The 12378-nt window shown below is 41.6% G+C and overlaps 1 non-coding gene across 1 annotated transcript; it reads right to left on the minus strand.

Moving 5' to 3' along the window:
• Positions 1-2609: 2609 nt before the first annotated feature.
• Positions 2610-2728, minus strand: LOC145391528 (5S ribosomal RNA). Its single transcript, XR_013895850.1, has one exon. It is a non-coding gene; the product is annotated as a 5S ribosomal RNA (ribosomal RNA).
• Positions 2729-12378: the final 9650 nt, after the last annotated feature.

The raw sequence follows: 12378 nt of genomic DNA on the forward strand, positions 1-12378 counted from the left end.
CCACCTCCAGTCACGGGGACATGACTTTTTCCCCCGCAGTGGTGGTGAAATACCCACCCCATGGAGGAGTCAAGGAAGGGGTGGCGCAACACCCACCCCATGGAAGAACCACGGGAAGGTGCACAGAGCACCCAGGCCAGACGGTCTTATGTCCCCCACCACCATGTGCCCCTCTTCCTCTCAAGCAGGCCCAACAAGAAGTACACAGTGCTGGTACACCACACTCAATTTTTGCCAGGAATCAGTCCAATGTATGGTTGCCGTTTCGGGCTATTGTTGAAAAAAGTTTTATTTATATATTGGCCCAACACAGGTATTACATTAATTATCCCGATATAAACAGAATATTATGCCCAGGAATCGGTTCAGTGCATGGTTGCCGTTTTCCCTTAGTTCCATTATATGCCAGTGCTGGCCTGTCATTTCAGTGTTGCTGGGAAATAGATGTCAATTAAACAGAAATGATATCTCAGAGAAAAAACCTAGCAGAACCTCTTGCATTTCAGATAAATGGCAAAACTGTAAAACAGATGAAAAATTTTACCCACCTGGGAAGTGTGCTCACAGATACACATAACGTTAATGCAGAAGTTCATGCATCAATCAACCACACCTCAGCTTCTTGGATGTATCAGATCCAGATTCCAGAGTCTCTGAAAACACCAACTTGAGAATCGAGATGAAGGTATCAGTATACTATATACATCCTACTGCCTCTCCACCCTGTTATATTGTGCTGAATCCTGGACTACTTACCAGCATCACACCAAAGAGCTTGAGTCGTTTCACATCCGATGCTTACAGAGCATCCCAGGACTTGTACAGGAGGATGAAGTTCCTCACTCACAAATTCTCCAATGAGCAAAGTCATCCAGAACAGAAACCATGCCGGCTAAAAGCAGCCAAGAATGGTTCGACACGTGTTCTGCATGCCTTTGCAACACCTTCCTCGCCAAGGTCTTTATGGCCAATTCCCTTCAGCATGCTGCAACCAAGGGAACAGCAGGGATATAAGGATCATATATGGACAACATTCAAGAAATGCAACATCATACCAAGAGATCTTGAAACCAATTCCTCTGACGGAAAACAATGGAGATCCCTCTGAAGCAAAGGAACCATTCATCTTGAAGAAGGTCGTAACCTGGCCAGAGAAGACCGTAGACAACGGAGGCACAAGCAAAACAGAGCTCTCCCAGCAAACCCGAACTTGACATGCCGACTGTGTGGCAAAGGTTGCGGATCCAGGATTGGTCTGCACAGCCACACACTTTGGCACCAAAGACAATGAGAAACACATCATCCCTATAACAGGCATAGTACTTTGTAGCAGGACGGATTCAAGTAATAATGTGTGTGTGTGTGTGTGTGTGTGTGTGTGTGTGTGTGTGTGTGTGTGTGTGCGTGTCACTAAATACAGACTCGCTATCTACAAACAAGACGGGATTGTATTCAATCATAATTACATCAGGGAAGCAGTTGTTACAAGGGCTAACACATCCAACTCAAAACTGAGAGAACCTAAGTTGATTTCTGCGTCGGTCAGACGTTTGGACAATCGTTTTGCTTCGCCCTTGTCCCTGTTCATTTTGTAATAAAACTGGGAACTTGGATGTAACTTGTGCAACTGCAGATTATATTCCGGGAGACCATTGGCGTGTCAGAAATTAAATGCCTGTCTTAACGTCCCTTGCACATTTGATACGCATCTAATACAATACTGTCCGTGTGTTTTTCGGTTTCTCTGTATAGCACAGCCGAAATTGGAAAAAGGATTGGGATGAAACATGGCAGGATGGTTGTAACTGGGTCGCAGATGAGCCTAGTTCATTTTCACGTCAGTTGAAATTTTCTAAAGAGATGTTTTGGCCTACATTAATTGTCTCTGTGGGCTTAATATTACAAGGAATGCGTCGAGAGGAAGTTGGCTGGCATCAAAGCACCTATTAGTCGGGAGGCACAGCTAAAAATGAGCCCTCATTTGAGCGCTTGGATATCACACAAAATAATTTTTTCCTGAGCAATATGTACCATTGACATCGTCATACAATTCTTTGTACAATGATAAAAAAATAGAGCAAGCAGTTGCATTATATTTGAACCAATTGTGTGTATCTTTAACAACTCATGGTTGGTGGGAGGAAACATATGTAAAAAGTCGTCATCTTCAACACACAATTGCGACACTTGAAACCTAAATATAAAACCATATTTTGGCACCACTGTCACTGGTGTTATGTGTGCAATAGGTTCGTTCACAAACTCAGGAGTTGCCAGTAATCTCCCGGTATTTTAATTAGGAACTCAGTGAACTACTCTCGGCCCACACGGCCACATATTTTCTAAAATCCCTTCCATGGTATTTAGTGATGAAGAGTGCATAAATTCTTCAATACTGTAATCATTGGTTATTATACCAGGTTTCTATATATGATTTACTAAGTAAAATATTGTACAGCAGTTACTAGAATGCATAAAAAATGGCAAGTTTTTTCATTCATTCATTGCCAGATGCCATGTATCCCAAACGGGGTGGCCAAGGGCTTAGAGTTAATTGTTTTACAGGGAGGGGCACTAATCCTCCACCAACCCCACTTGACACGTAGGGATGCCAACAGCATCTGGTGTTCCCAGGCGGTCACCCATCCAAGTACTAACCAGACCCAACGTTGCTTAACTTCGCTGATCGGACGGGAAGCGGTGTACTCAACGTGGTATGGCCGTTGGCAAGTTAAAATTTATCACATAAAAGCCTCGCTGCATGTTTGATTTTAAACACTTGTCATTTAGTTATCAAAGTTATTACTGTTTCATCTGGCAAATGCTGAAGAGAATGTACCAGTTATATGTTATAAAAAAGGTGCAATTAATGAAGCCTAAATCATGCGAAGACAAAGCCACCGACCGAAATCGCAAGTACCGATGTTTCCAGGAAGACAAAAACTTGTCTCGGGCGTGTGCATACTTTATTCATCTAATTCCTATCATTTTTTAAACCCCTCCGTGGCAGCCAGCGTCGAATGACATTTAGCCGATAAATGGCTGCAAGAGTCGTTTGAGTACGGCCTATAAAAAACGGCGAAAATTTTGGGGAAGTGAACGAACGTTCAGAATGTCTTCAGACTGACCTACGTACACTACACTCCCATACATTCCATCAAGCAGTTCAGCCTGCTGCTGCAATGAGTGAATTTTCGATTTTTTCGTTCCTGGCCATGCCTAAACAAGCACAACTACACCCATTATCTCGACCCAGACAGAATATATTATCTTTGTCCTCTCTTGCAAAACACACACAACCACCCTGTTTACGATTATGAAATAACACATGCATAAACAAAAGAGATGATAATAAGAGAAAAATACATTATTGTCTTGGTACCTTTACCTATTTGCTCAGGTTTGTTGTATTCTGGTCTGGATCATTCGTTGCAATGCGACTTGTAAATAACTGTGAAAACCTTCGGGAAGTGAACGGACATCTGGGACATAACTCAGCACTCCCACTTTTGGGGGAAATTTCACTAGATTGGAGAATTTGAATGATTTTAGTGACAAATCTTGGGAAATGGAAAAATTTAGGGAAATCAAGGGAAATCTTGGATCAGTATCAGAAAAAAGTCCAAATTTCTGGAATGGGACACCACTGCCATCAAAAGGGGTGATCGAGTACAGTTGTTTAAACCCTTTTAGTGCCTGTAGTTTTATATCTGCTTTATATAATCGTCTAGGGTTACTCAATATAACAAGTGTCATACTGCCATTAGCCCTGTCAGAGGGTTAATCTGCTTATAAACCTGTTCTGTGATGGATAATGTTTAGTGGAAATAAGGCCACAGTATTTTTTTTTTTTTACCAAAGCATAATGTTTAGTGGAAATAAGGCCTCAGTATTTTTTTTTTTTTTTTTAGCAAAGCATAGTACCAAACATTTTAGTGGAATTCTAACTACTAAGTAATGTGTAATTAAATCATGCTTGTATATTTCTCAACTCGTTTTCAATTAAGACATAAACGCTTAATCCAGTTTCCAAATAGGCAACTTTTTTTTTTATGTATATGTATCCTGTATATGTATTTCTACAAAACATATATGATTTTGCTTGAAGAATATTATGTACTTTTTTTTTTCATTAATAGAATAACAAGGGTATTAAAAGCATGTATTTGTGGTTCCACTTCGTTATAAGCTACTGTCCTTAGTCCCCCCCCCCTTTTTTTTTCTAAGATGAGTAAATATCAGTTTTATGTACCTTCGCGGATGAATGAAAGTTGCATGTGCTTTTTTTTTTTTTTTTTTGGGGGGGGGGGTATTGTAAGTCACTGAAAGAATTATTCTTTTGCAAACCCTGTTAAGACGGGGAGTTTCTTCAAAACAATGCAGTAGGCCTACTGTATGATACTTGCCAGTTGCTTATCAGATGTGTATAACATTTAAGTTCATATACAGTACCTGATAGAGAATTACGGTCATAGGCAGATATTATAATCATCTAATGAGAATAAAAACTTATATTTTTGAGCTTTCAGTATTCCCAGTTGGTCTTATTATAATGACGTTTTTCATATACTGTTTAATGCATTTTGGGGATATTGGGACCAATCTAGGGAAATTATCACATCCATCTGGGAAAATCCTAGACTGGCAAAGTGGAAGCCCTGGACATAAGACTGACGTACTCATTTGTCAGTTCACCACCTGCTGCTGTGAGAAGTGGATGTACGATTTTTTCGCTCGTGGTCATGCCTAAACACACGTAGTTACACCCATTATCTCGACCCAGACAGAAAATATCAACTTTCTCCTCTCTTGCCAAATACACACAACCACCCTGTTTACGATTATAAATACAGGCATAAACAAAAAAGCTATGAAAATCTATCTATTCTATCTATTGTCAGACGCCACAATCCCGTAAGGGGTGGCCATTTGACTTTGAGTTATTTGTTTTACGGGGAGGGGCACCAACCCTCCACCAACCCACTTGCTGACACGTAGGGAGCACGTATGGTTTGGTTATATGGTTACCACCCGGCGTTGTAAATGGTTTCTTGGCTTACAGAAAACCATTTGGCTTGTCACTCAAAGTAAAGCCACCTGTAAAGGAAAGAAAAGCATTAAGAAGTGACAGGAAAGATGGGAGAAATAGAAGACAGGAGGGCAGGCACAGAAAAAGTATGATAAAGGCTAAGGAAGAAGTAGGCAGCACTACATCATGTGAGCGGATGATGGTCGCCACCACCTACCACCAATATGAAAATAAAAAATAATAATTTTTATTTGGTATCTTTACCTATTTGCTCAGGTTTGTTGCACTGTTTTGAGTCATTTTACTTATTATTTGCCCTTTGCAAGCATAACAGGAAAGTTTTCTGTGTTCACGTGATGCTTTCGTTGGTGGAAAGGGCTTCCTTCCCTTCCTGCTAATAGCCCGTGTGAGGTGCGAATGGCAGATTGTCTTACAATTCAACCCTCACTGTCCAGCCTGTACACCAGTGTTTCTCAACTGGTGGTCCATCATGACTTTTTGGGTGGTCCACAGGACGTTCACTATATTTAGCAATCAACTGGAGATTGGTGCATATATTTGTAAATATACTGAAAATTCATACAAAAAATTTCATCGAAATAAATAATTGGCCATTGATTTTATTGTATTAATCCTATTGATTATTCTAGTATGACTAATACCCAGATCTGTCAACACATGCAGTCAGGTGTCTTTTGCCATTTGCATCAACTTCCATGTGTGAGGCAGATTTTCATGTTTGTTGCACATTAAGTCCAAACAAAGGAATCGGCTTGCAGTGGAAAGCGATATTCATTGTGTATTACTAAGTACCACTCCTAACATTAAAAAGCTTGTCAGTGAGAAGAGAATCCAAAAGTCTGGTTGCAAAGAAAAATGTTGATTGTATACTCCTACATAATTTCAAAATTCTGTTTGTTAGAAATAAATTTCACAGCAAAATGTTAGAGAAGTATTCATGTATTTCCTGGAAATTATGTTTGGAAGAAATATATTTCAGACCAAAAATGTCAGCTGTCTACTATTTTATACCATTTCTCGAAATTCTGTTTGTTGGAAATATATTTCTAACCAAAAAGTTTGTTGTCTATGCTTTATTTATCATTATTCAAAAATGAAATGGTCCACGATATTTTTTTTAATTGGGCTCGTGGTCCATGGCCTGAAACGAGATGAGAACCACTGTTGTACACTCAAGGGATGACGTTTATCTCATTTAGATCTGAAAACTGACACTCCCACTTCCCTTTTCCAACAAACTCCACCACCCAGACGACAAAAATAAGTTGATACTACCATAAACACAATAAACACCGAAAAATGCAAAATAAATTCATGATATAATTTTTTACATTAAAACCTCACATGTACTGAAAAGCTTCAAAATACAAATATATAGTTATTTTACACCTTTTCAGTACCATTGACAACGTTTTTTTTGGTTAAAAAAAAAAAAAAGTGCAATGTTTCATCACTGCAATACCTACGTGTGACTAGTATCAGCTGCCTAAATTTATGCAACTCCCATGTTCGATTGCAAACCACAGGATGGGTCTAGGAAGCTGAAATCTGCACTGCCAGGTGCGTCGGAACTTCCTCTTCAATATGGCAAGGGGAAAAAATCAATTTTCGAAAATTCAGAAAATGGCCCCAGCATCACCCAAGGGTGCAAGTAAAATTCCGGACGCACGGCCATGGAGGGGTTAAACGAAACAACTCCATCTTAATATTATGTATAGACATTAATGTCAGAAGGTGTTATTTGATTAAAACTGTGATAAAAGACATGACTAGGAATGTAAGTTAGTGGTTCTAAGCTACGAAGAATATTTGTCACACCGTTTAGACGGTTAGTTTTGTTAGGTTAGTGGATAATGATTCCCTTCAACTTTATTACAGTGGAGCTTCTTTTCCTCATTATTGAGTAGATATGTTAATAAAATTATACTTATGATCGAAGTGATAATGGTAACACAAAATAGTAGTTTAGTTGACCATGTTTTTAATTTTCAAATTATCAAGTAAAAATTGGCAACTTTTGGGAGTTTGTGAACATTCATATAGGCTGTGTAAACAGGTTCCTCATACATTCAGCCACATTGTTGCAACTGAATTACTGAAGCCGAACCCATGTAGCTGCAAATGATTGGGATTTAAGGGTGAAGCCCTAAAGCCCGTTACAGGAGCAAGTGTTTCATGGCTCCGTAGGAACGTGTAGCACTTGTTAATACTAAACCTTCATATTTTTCACACTCACAGAATCCCATTAAAAGTATGTTAGTAAAAAGTTTCATAGTGTCTTGCTTCAATTGTGGAAGGTTGGGGATGAGTGAATGGTTAAAATGATCAAAGATTTATGTTGCAGCACACTAGTCCAGGTGGTCATGCAGAGTTACTTAACGCCTATAACAGGATGGCGACCATTGACTGATATTCCTACAACCACCAGACTTAACCCGCCCCGTGCCAGTGCCGTTTTAAAACGGTGTTACACAACATGTGCGCTCAGTGCCAGTGCCATTTTATAACATCATTTTTTTCCAATAATCATGGAGAGCGCAATTTTCAAACTAGGCACGCAAAAATTGGTGAAGATGTACGTCAACTCTTCCACCACATTGCCTCAGGCACTCAGGCCTATACACCCACGTGCTGAGTCATCACCCTCACTCTGCCTCACTCTGCTTCTACCACTCATACTATACAGTCATGTCTCGCTGCGGTCTCTCTGACAAGGAGATGCAAGAGCTCCTGAAGGTGCCCTACACTGACAAAAGAGATGTTGACGACGATGTGCAAGATAAGGATTATGTGCAACCGGAAGATGAAAGTACTAGTGAGGAGGAAATACCCACACCAAGGAAATCCAGGTATGTGGGGTATGCTAGTACCCGAGGGATGAGGCCATCAGCACATCATCGCCTAGCCCTACGTGATGAGGAAGAGGATTCAGAGGAGAAAAGTGAGGCTTCTAGTATTCCTGGGTGGCTGGGGAATCTGAAGATTTCCCCACGTGGGGTTGGAAGTGTTTGGAGGAAGAGAGGGAGATTTGGGAATATTCCACTGGCTGGGGACGCGGGTGAGTCATCTCACCCGCGCTATCCCTCGCACCCACATGACCCAGCCCACCCTAGCACCTCAGGACAAAGTGTTCCCCGATTCCCTGCACCCAGCACATCCACAGGAAGTGTTCCCCTAATTCCCCACACTCAGCATATCTTGTGAGTGTTCCTCCTTGTGCTACATTTCCCAGCACATCAAGGGAAAGTGTTCTCCTATCCCCCACACTTCCCAGCACCTCCAGTGAGACTTTTCCCTCCTTCCCCACACTTCGCTACGGCCCTTGGATGAGGGAGGTGATGAGGAGGAACTGACCTGGGAGTGGGAGGATGGGGGTGACTTTGTTCCAGAAATACACCCATTTACATACGAGCATGTTGCTGGGTGTACTGTACCTGAAGTAACCCCCACTTCAAGTAGGCTGGATTTCTTCAGAAATTTCTTTACTGTGGATTTTGTATTGAGAACTGTTGCCCTAACTAACGCCTTTGCTGCCTTTGAGCGTGCAGGGGCAACACAGATGCCACATAGCCGGTTGTTTGAGGTGGACGTGAGCCTAAACGAGATGTATGTGTTCCTAGGCCTGGTACTTTTGATGGGGTTTTTGAAAAAGAACCAGCTACCCTCCTACTGGACCGTTGATCCACTAATGGAAACACCTATCTTTGGGAATGTAATGAGGAGAAATCGGTTCCAATACATCCTAAGCCGACTGCATTTCTTTGACCAACTTGACCCTGAAAATGCAAACAACAGAGACAGAATGAGGAGGATACATGTGGTTTTCGATCACCTACGTGAGAAATTTCGTACCTCCTTTTCTCCCTACAGAGACCTCATCATAGACGGGAGTCTTGTGCTATGGAGAGGTAACATTGCCTTCAGGCAATATATCCCCAGCAAAAGCACAGGTTTGGTTTCAAAATCTTCATGATGTGCGACTGTAAGACTGGGTATGTGCAGGACATAGTCCTGTACACAGGTGTTCAGACAGACATCGTCGAAGATCGAACCTTGGGACTGTCTGGGGCTGTGGTGAAGACAATGATCGATGAGTACCTTCATCGTGGGCATGTCCTGTACCTGGACAACTGGTATGCAAGCCCCCTTCTGGCCAGGTACCTTCACCTTCAGGAGACAGGTCTGTGTGGCACTGTGAAAAAGAGCCACAAGCGCATGGTGAAGGTGGGGAGGAAGCTGCAAAGGAACGAAGTTGTATTTTACAAGGCCAATAACATCCTTGCAATAGCTGGCATCACAACATAGAAGTATTCCTCTTCTCATCTGTACACAAGCCACTCGTACACTGCACCAACAGCATTGACTACAGGACAGAAGGGCGGTGCCACGTCTGGAAACCAGAATCTGTCCTAGCCTACAATGTGAATATGCAACAGGTAGATCAGTCGGATGCAATGATTTCCAGCGTGGATTGTGCCAGACCTACGATGAAGCACAAGAAACTATTCTTCCACCTCTTCGTCATCACAGTCCTTAATGCTCACCTGCTCCGCGCTCAGGTAACTGGTGTAAAGGAGACTTTTGAGTGCTATATTCATGAGCTGGTGCGGGAAATACTGGGGGAATATTCAGAGGAAAGGACTGCCGCTCGTCACCGCCACACTGCTGCAACACCTATTTGCCTCACTGGTCGCCACTTCCCACGATCATCCCTCCCACTGAGACTCGTCAGAATTTGCAGCAAAACTGTCATATGTGTGCAAATAGCACCACAAGGCCACGTACTCAGTGGAAGAACTCTAGGTATGTATGTGCACAATGCAACCTTGGCCTGTGCATCTACCCTTGCTTTGAGGAGTACCACACTCTTCAAAACTACAGTGAAAGACTCTTGTAAATATTTTCTCGTAAGTGTAAGGACTGTAAGTAGTGAAGTAATGTTATCGTAAGTGTAAGACGATGTAATCACAGTGAGACACTCAGAAATACTCTTACATTGTCTGTGTATACTGAAGGCATATTGTAAATAATTTACCTAAGTGTAAGTGCAGTACATAGTGAAGTAAAATTGTACATAAGTTACCGCAAATGTAGGACGAAGCACGCACAGTGAGAGAGATACGTGACAGGTGACAGGTGTTGCAGCACTAAGTGATATATATGGGAACAAAAATGTTTTCTGTATGAAATCCAGTGGAAAAAAAAAAAAAAAATTATGGTAAAATTTTAGAAGTAACCAACGTTTTCTTTTATTATTATTTTTATGGTTTCCAATGCAAAATACTGTGCTTTAATTAGTTTTGACCCTCATTTTGGGGGAAAAATCCCCCTTTTGGAATTTTGAGTAAGATTTCCAAAAGTGGGTTTATCCCCCAAAATCAAGATCAAGATTAATTAAAAACATTATTTTGCATTAAACTAACCCAAACTAACCTAACCTAACCTAACCTAGGCCTAATCTAGGGCCTGACATAGACCAAATGCACATGCTTGCACCAGCCAATATGGGGCAACATTCATCCGTTACAGAGCGACAGCCACTATATGACTACCCCTACAAAATTTGCTCCCCCACCTCAAACTAGGCTTAAATGGTAACTCTTAGTTAGAATAGTTCAGGGACGTAATATAATGAAAATTGGTAACATTGGTTACTTGTAAAGTTATACCAAAATTATACATATGAAGTGAACTGAAAAGTGTAAAAAAACATTCCTAGACCTTCTCAGAGTAACGTTGGCCAGAATACCTGAGTTTACTTTCATAGAAAAAGAGGTTTTCCCTCACCTTTGCTGTAGTTCCTTTTGGAAACCATACCTGAGGGGCGGACCAGGGACTTCTAGAAAATGCACTTCTAGCCTTCGGTGAGTCTTTTAATGGTCATATTGTTTTTTTTTTTTTTCACATCAAAATCTATCATTTTAGCCTTAAAAAAAAAAAATCGAGAATTGGCCGGCACTGGCATGCCAATTTACAGTATGTCTGGGGTGTCCGGCAAGCGGCAGGCTAATCCCTTCAATCCTATGATGCATGTTTACACCCTTACTACTTTTTTGGCAATTATTCTGCTAAAAAGAAATTTTTCAGACTGGATGAGTTGGATACGACTTCCATTTACCGTCAGTGCTCAAACTCTCCTAAACTGATTAAAATGGTTTTAGGTCATTCACTTTAACCTGGTCCAGATTTGTATCTTTTTGTGTGATGTCGCCTTGGTTGTTCAACATTTCTATGGATGGTGTTGTAAGGGAGGTGAATGCTAGAGTGTTTGGTGGAGGTTTGAGTTTGGTGAATGCTGATGGTAGAGAATGGAATCTGAGGCAGCTTCTGTTTGTGGACGATACTGGACTGGTGGTTGATTCAGAGGATTGAGACAGTCGGTAGAAGGGTTTGGAATTGTGTGTGAAAGGAGGAAATTGTGAGTAAAGAGAATAAGAGTAAAGTGATGAAGTGTACAAGGTCGGTAGATGGTAGGAGGATGAATGTAGTTTGAATGGTGAGTTGCTTGAGGAGGAAAAATGTTGTAAGTATTTAGGGTCACATGCTGCTGTGGATGGATGAATAGGTGTATTGATGAAGTTCAGCATAAATGAAATAGGAAAAGTGCTGGGAGGAATGAAGAAAGTGTTCAGATGTCGTTCGCACAGAATGGATGTAAAGAGAAGGCTGTATGAGGGTGTGATGGTACCGAATGCGTTATATGAGGCTGAAACATGGAATATGGGTGTAGCAGAGAGGAAGAGTTTCAAGGTAATGGAATTGAGGTGTCTGAGGGGTGTGAGGAGTGACATGTATGGATCGAGTGAGAAATGACGTAGTGTGAAGGAAAACTGGAATTATGTGGGAGATGGCTGATCGAGTTGAGCAGAGAGTGTCGCGATGGTTTGGGCATATGGAGAAAATGGATGAAGAGCGGATTGTGAAAAAGATTACTGGATTGGATGTGAGGGGTGTAAGGCTGAGAAGAAGACCACAAATAAGATGGATGGACAGTGTGAAGAGAGGGTTAGATGCAAGAGGGATGTCTGTAGAGCAAGGAAGTGGTTGCATGTGATAGGGATGACTGGAGAGAAATTGCGAGTGCATAAATGGTGACACGGCCCCAAGGGCATATTCTCCTGCATTTGATCTGATCAGCTGATCAGGTCAGGTGCGGGTAAGGGGATGGGTCCATCATGATGTGGCAGGGGTAAGCCACCTCTGCTCTTGGGCCCTGCTGCAGATATCACTGATTACATTGCACAGTTGACCCTCGTGCGGTGTGGTGCGGTGAGGATCTCTCCCTTCTACCCTTGGGGCTAAGATTCGAGTAAATGTGTGTGTGTGTG

Source organism: Coenobita brevimanus, chromosome 18 (assembly GCF_032717465.1).
Source record: "Coenobita brevimanus isolate Jiangsu-jjx chromosome 18, ASM3271746v2, whole genome shotgun sequence".
NCBI classification, from domain to species: domain Eukaryota; kingdom Metazoa; phylum Arthropoda; class Malacostraca; order Decapoda; family Coenobitidae; genus Coenobita; species Coenobita brevimanus.